This window comes from Callorhinus ursinus, unplaced genomic scaffold (assembly GCF_003265705.2).
Source record: "Callorhinus ursinus isolate GAN/ISIS: 27379988/994484 unplaced genomic scaffold, GSC_fseal_2.0 scaffold394, whole genome shotgun sequence".
Classification (NCBI taxonomy): Eukaryota; Metazoa; Chordata; class Mammalia; order Carnivora; family Otariidae; genus Callorhinus; species Callorhinus ursinus.
This window is the reverse complement of record NW_027397449.1, coordinates 23,270-30,843: the sequence shown is the minus strand read 5'-3', so window position 1 is coordinate 30,843 and position 7,574 is coordinate 23,270.

Sequence of the window (7,574 nt, the reverse complement as noted above, 5' to 3'; positions counted from 1 at the left end):
GATCTATACATTCAAAACAATCCAATCGAAATTCCAGCAGGATGTTTTTGGATATAAACTAGCTGATTCAACAAGTTTATGGAAAGGCAAAGGAAATAGAATAGCTAAAACAACTATGAAAAGTAGAATAAAGTCAGAAGAATCACACTACTTGATTCTAAGATAAAGCTATAATAATCAAGATGGTGTGGTATTAGCTAAAGGATATACACATAGATTGGTAGAACTGATTAGAGTCCAGAAATAGACCCACACAAAGAGGACCAGTAGAGTTTTTTATGAAGGAGTAAGACAGTTCAATTGAGAAATGTTGGTCTTTTCAATAAATGGTAATAGAACAATTGGACACCCATATTTTTAAAAAAAGAAACAAAAAGAACCTCTACTTAAACCTAACACTTTATAGTACAAAATCAAGTTAAAATGTATCATCGATCTAAATGCTAAGTGAAAACTATAAAATTTTTAAGGAAAACATAGGAGAAAATCTCATGACCCGGAGTTAGACTTCCTCAAAATTAAAAACTTTTGCTCTGAGAAAAACAGAATAAAAAGTCAAGCTACAGACTGTTAGAAAGTATTTGCAAATCATATATCCAACAAGAGACTTGTATCCAGAATACATAAACGTTTTTCAAAACTCAAAAATTAGCAAACAAATGACCCATTTTTAAATTTTTTTCATGGCTTTTGAATGTCTTTTTTAAAAAATTCAATTAACCAACATACAGTACATAATTAGTTTCAGATGTAGAGTTCAATAATTCATCAGTTGCATATAACACCCAGTGCTCATCACATCATGTGCTCTCCCTAATGCCCATCACCCAATTACCCCATGTCCCCCACCTCCCCTCCAGCAACCCTTAGTTTGTTTCCTATAGTTAAGAGTCTCTCATGGTTTGTCTCTCTCTCTGATTTCTTTCCATTCTGTTTTTCCCTCCCTTCCCCTATGATCCTCTGCACTGTTTCTTATATTCCACATATGAGTGAAACCATATTATAATTATCTTTCTCTGATTGACTTATTCCACTTAGCATAATACCCTCCAGTTCCATCCACACCGATGTAAATGGTAGGTATTCATCCTTTCTGATGACTGAGTAATATTCCATTGTATATTTATATACCACATCTTCTTTATTTATTCATTTGTCAATGGACATCTTGGCTTTTAAAAATGGGTAAATGATCTTGATAGACACATCACCAAAGTGGGCATATGGATGACAAATACGCACATGGAAATTGTTCTACATCAATGAAGAGAAATGCAAATTAAAATTAAGATGAGGTAACACAACACACATTTGAGGGTGACTGAAATTTTAAAAATTACTGACATTACTAAATGTTAACAAGGATAAAGAGCAACTTGAACTCTCATATATTACTGGTCAGAATGTAAAATGGTACAGCCTCTCTGGAAAATAATTTGGTCATTTCTTCTAAACATATAGACACTATATGACTCACCAATGCCACTCCTGGAAGAAATAAGAACCTATGTTCACACAAAAACATACCTGTGAATGTTTATAGCAGCTATTCATATTTGCTAAAATCTGTTTGTTTTTACCCAAATGTCCTTCTATGGATGAATGGATAAACAAACTGTGGTACACCCGTACAATGGGTTACTACTCAGCAACAGAAAAGTAATAAACTATTGATACATACAACTTGGATGAGCCTCAAATGCAATTTCCTGAGTGAAAGAAACCAGGCTCGATAAATTACATGCTCTGTTCTTCTATTTCTATAGCATTTTTGAAAAAGACAAAACTACAGTGATAGAAAACACATGAGTGGCTGTCAAGGTTAGGTATCAGGGGAAAGTATGACTATAATGAATAGCACATGAGAGGTTTTTTTGGGGGGGGAGCGTGATGAAACAGTTTTGTATCTTGGTTGTGAGTACATGAATCTATATAACACTTTTAGCCGTATACCAAAAGAAAAAACAATTTTAGTTTGAAAATTAAAAAAATAAGAAAAATAGAAAACTAGAGTGACTATATTAATATCAGAAAAAGTTGACTTTATAAGAAGGAAATTTACCATGGATAGAAAGGAACATCACATAATGATAAAAGAGTCAATTCGCCAAGAAAATACAACAATCTTAAGTGTGTACACCTAAAAACAGAGCTTCAAAATATAAGAAACAGAATCTGATTGAGCTGAAAGAAGAAATAGTCACATCAACAATTACATGTGGAGACTCAACACTCCTCTCTGGGTAAATGACAGAAATAAACAAAACATCTTTGCAGGGTTCTGGGGAAGCGGAAGCAATAGGTGTAAATAAAATGAGCCAAGTTCCATACTCTCGTTGAGGGTGCTTGAATGTGATCTGAGGATACGTTTAAAAGAAGGAAGCACGAAAAAGAAGGTAAAGAAGGCCCACTGTGTTTCTTGGAGTGGAGAGCTACCAGGTAAAGCACTAGTAAGGGCCTCTTTTCAAATGAGAATTTAAGGCAGGTTTGGAAAGAAGGTTTGGTGAGTTAGAAGGAGGGCAGCTAATTCCGTGCTGAGAATAGAGAATAGTCAAGTGGGTAGAAAGATAATGTGTGCCAATGTGTGTCTGGATTGGAGTGGGAGTAGGGGAGCAGTGGCCAATGAGGAGTTTGGAAAATAAATGGGATGATAAGTTATGCTGAAAGCATAGTGGTTAGGGCACCATTTGCTGTTGGCAGCGCTGGAAACCCAGACAGCAAAAGTACCGTCAGGGCATTGGGCGCATTGGAGTCCACACAGATAGGTGTCTGTGCAGGAGCATGAGGGAGTCCATGTCTGAAGAAGGGTCTTCTGGCACACAGCTTTCCCATCTGTGATCAGGAGGACCCCAGCATTCTGTGTCTGGGTGGCAAGGTCCACTTCTTTGAGGGTTTAGGAAGGACTTTAGGATTATAGTCCTCACTTCAACCATTCAAGAGTGCTCTACCTTGCTCATGTTCATGAAGTGGATTTCTGTGGAAGGGATTCTTCTGTGGAAGGAAATAAGAGGTCCTACACCTAAAATTTTGATGACCACTGTCCACTAGATAAATGACACATCATGGAATCCCAGCCTCTAGATATCTGAGTTGAAGGGTGCTTCCAGACCCCTGATCTGTTTATTATGAGCGACTTTTGTTACTGAAGAGCTGCCAACTGCCTAAAACTCACACACCAGACTTGAAAAGATAGTGTCTGGATATTGGGGGAGGCAGAGAGTAAGCTCAGTTTTGCCAAAGGTTGTCAAGAGTAAATTCCTTAAAAGTGATCTGACACAGCAGATGTGAAATTGAAAGGTCATTATTGTAAAACTATACATAGGAGCCACAAATACACAGAATATATATTTTATAAAAATTTTCTGTAATTGATTTTCCGGTTGGATATTTTCTCCCATTAAAGTCTTTCCTAAATTTAATATGTGCCTTTAGTTTCCAACTGTGTTTGCTGGAGAGAAGATGGCCTACTAGAGCATGTAGGCCACTATCCATGCAACACTTTTTTAAACCTAAACCTAAGGTCTCAAATTACCCCTACTGATGCAACCTAAAAATGCCCAGCCCAAGCTCCTCTCCTGTTAGACCCATGTTTCCTCCTACCCACTGGACAGCCTCACCTGGACAGCTGGCAGAAGCTCACTGCTTACATGGCTCACACTGACTGCATCCTCCACACCTTTGCTCATTAACTTACTACCACTTCTTCCTCCCTGATACTCAATCTCAGATGAGAGGAAAAGCTTCTGCCAATGGAGAAATCTCGGAATTCAGGGTCATTATAGACTTTACCTGCCATCTCAAAGTTCCTAACTTCCTAAAACTCTTGTACATCACATCTCTCACCATCCTCCCATTCAGGCTGAATTAAGTGCTTTGTCATGTTATTTTGTTTTGTTTACTTGATATTCTTTCTCAGCATATGTTCAGTAAATGTTTGCTGGATGAATCAAGTTGCTGGAGGGTGCCATTCCCTGATTCAAAATGTGGAGCCTGCCCCCTGCCTGGGCCTTCCACCTCCATGGTTGAAACCCACAGTTCTCCAACTGCTCAAGTAACTTCAGAATTCCTATGGGAAACTATTATTGAGGGTGTCACCATGGACATCTCCTCCCCAGGTCCAAACACCATCTTGGAGGTGGGGATGCTCTCAACAGGATGGTCCGTGGTGCTTCCTTCCTAGGAAACATGGTCTATCAGATTTCCCCAACCCATTTATGCTCCTTGTCCTGCACTGGAGCCCACACTTTCTTATCAGTTGAATAAGAAAAAGCCATCTCCAGAGGTTTTCCGCCCACCCTGCAAACTGGTGGCAACACAGGCCAGCCGTCCTAGCCACAGGACAGGACCCCCGCCCCTGCTATGCCACGACCTCAGGAGCCCGGGAAGGCAGTCTGAGCCATGGACACCATTTGGACAGCTTTCAAGTGTGTCCATGCCCAGCCCTTTATCTGCAGAGTCTGAGGTGATTAGTCCCAGGGCTTTCTCCTTCCAATTTCACCCTCCCTGCAGCTAGCAGCACGCTCCCTTCCACTGCTCCTGGGTATTCCTGGCCTATCTCAGCTGTCCTTCCTCGGTCACCCACCCCTCACTCACATAGCCCCACCCTCTATGTGGGGTTGCACTCCACCCAGGGGGAAAGCCCCCTGACTCCAGCAGGCGTCATGACAGCCACCAGCCCTGGGACCCCGGCAAGGATGCCCTGGACCACTAGAGTAGTCAAGAGATGTCGTTCACCTGAATTCAGGGGCAGGGAGACAAATGTACTCTTCCTGACAGAGGTAGGGGGACTCTACAGTAGTGGGGTGTCTGGCACGCTGCCGATCCATTCATCCAACAGACCTGCCCTGTCACCCACCCCACAACTTCCAGCTGGTGATAAGGATTCAGAGGCTTCCCCAGCCCATCCACGTTCTTTCTCCTGAATCCCTCCGCCTCTCCACCGTCTCTCCTTTTGGTCCCTTTCCCCCTAAGCTGAACTCTAGATTCAGAGCCCTGACTGCCAGCCTGCCTGGGGCTCTCTGGACTTGGTTTCGTACTCGTTTTCTCTCATGGACTCTGGCCATCACTTTCCCCAGGATGCTCTCAGTGCCCCTCACTAGCTGGGGGTGTCCTGGCTGGTCTCCTCCCCGGCTGCTGATCATTCTGGCCAAGTCCCTCTTTCTCAAAGTAGAGGGGGAAATGTCTTGTTGATATTGCAGAATCTTAAACCATTTCCAATTTTTATGAGAATGCAAACTGGTATAGCACTTGTGGAATAAAATTTCAGACGCATTTATGAAATGTTAAACAATTCACACCCTCTCCACTCTAACCCAATGTCTATGTTAGTATGTATATCTTATTAGAAAACATTCATATCTACCCAAGGATTCATAGTCAAAGATGTTGTTTTCATTTTATTAATCATACGATAAAGGGAGAACAACTTGTTTCCACCAGGAAAAAATTGTTTATGTGATTAATTATGGTATATACAAACTTTAACATTCCAGGGAATACTTTCAAAAGTGAGGTAGATCTATATGTGCTGTTATGGGAAGATCCTGCATCCATTTTATTAAGTGACAAAAGCTAGTGGCAGATCAATATGCACTGCATTATGGGTTAGGGTGAATAAAAACAATATATTTGTAGAGCATATCTATGAAAAAGCCATAGTCACCTTTAGAATAACACACACTAGGGGCGCCTGGGTGGCTCAGCTGGTTAAGCGTCCGACTCTTGATTTCGGTTCAAGTCATGATCTCGGGGTCCTGAGACCAAGCTCCGAGTTGGGCTCTGCATGCATGGAGCCTGCTTGAGAGTCTCTCTCTCTCTCTCTCTCTCCCTTTGCCCCTCCCTCCACTCACACACTCTTTCTCTCTCTCAAAGAAAAGAAAATGTTTTAAATTAAAAAAATAAAAATAACACACACTAGATTGTTAGTCACGGTGACTTCTGAGGAGGAGGCTGAATTGTGGAGGAACTTTGAAAAGGGGATATTGTGACTCATCTGTATTTTTAGAAATTTTTTGCAATAGGAAGATATGTACTACTACCTTCTTAAGTAAAATTGCTAGAGAAGCCTAACAACAAAAAAAGCGGCTGCATGAAAGTAACTAACTGATGCAACAAACTGTGACATTTGAAGGGCTAACGCAACAGAAGTGCATCTTTGGGCACACAAATTCTGATACAGTTTGGCAGGGGCCCTCTGCTTTTCCTAGACCCTGGGTCCGGGTTGCTTTCATCCTGTGGCTCCCCTATCTCAACACGGGGTCACCATGTTTGCTGGTGAATCAAGGGAGACAGCATGGAATGGACATACTGGCTCGCAAACGCCTGGATGTGAGAAACAATGCTTCTGCTCACATCTCCATGGCAAAGGGTCATCACACAACCCTCCCTAACTACAAGGGGACTGGCAAGGTGGTGTCCCCTGTATCCTGGAAGGAAAGCAAGACACACTATGGATGAACATTAAAGTTTCTCCCATGTATTGTTACACAGTAGGGGCTTAACCAAATGCAACTATTATAATTTGTTATGACTGACTTTATTGCTGGGAAGAGTTTCTTTTTTTAAGATTTTATTTATTTGTCAGTGAGAGAGAGAGAGAAAGAGATTGCACAAGCAGGGGGAGCAGTGGGCAGAGGGAGAAGCAGGCTCCCCACTGAGCAGGGAGCCTGATGTGGGACTCAAGCCCAGGACCCTGGGATCATGACCTGAGCCAAAGGCAGATGCTTAACTGACTGAGCCACCCAGGCATCCCAGGGGAGGAATTTTTGAGGTCAGTTTGCCTTGGAATTCTTTGAACTTTTCAAGCATCTCCTGTGTGACAGATACTTTCAAATACAGGATGACATCTAATTTTCAAACGATTCATTTAGTGACCAGAGGATTACTACAGAGAGTAAGGTTCTATGTTGGGGGAGAGAAGGTGATTCCTAGCTGTTCCATGGGGACCAGTGATGAGCTCATTAGCAGGCCAGGTACAAGAGTTAGACAGAGGAGCACACAGGGGAATACCAGGGAAAGGCTGCTGTAATTCGGGAAAGTGCCAGGTCTGGAAAAAATGCCAGCGCCTGGGCAGTCAGTTTTCAAAGAACTCTGAGGTTCAGGAAGAAGAACTCTACGTTAATAAAGCCCACAGACAGTACCCAAAACCTGTTTGATTCTCATTGTCACCTTCCTTCCTTAGCAACAGGTTTTTTAGTACCTTAGCCACAGCATCCTTCTTTTTGTCACCTGGAAGACACCATGCTGTCCTCAGGAATGATGTAGGACTCAGAAGGTTGGCCACAGGCTGCAGTGAGTGGGCACAGCATAGACTCTACATGAATTCAGACCTGGGTTCTAGTCTCTGCCCTGTCACTCACTAGCCATGTGATCCTGGGAAAATGACTAAGTCCTAGGAGCCTCAGGTTCTTTCTGAAGTGAGTGAGTTAAGTGAGTTTGATAAGCCCCGTCTTGCAGGACTGCAGGAATGCATGTAATATATGGAAAGCACCTTGCACAGTGCCTGGCACATATTGGAACTTTGATGAATGGCAGTGATTTCAAATGTTGTTTTGATCCCAGAGCCTTCCACTCTC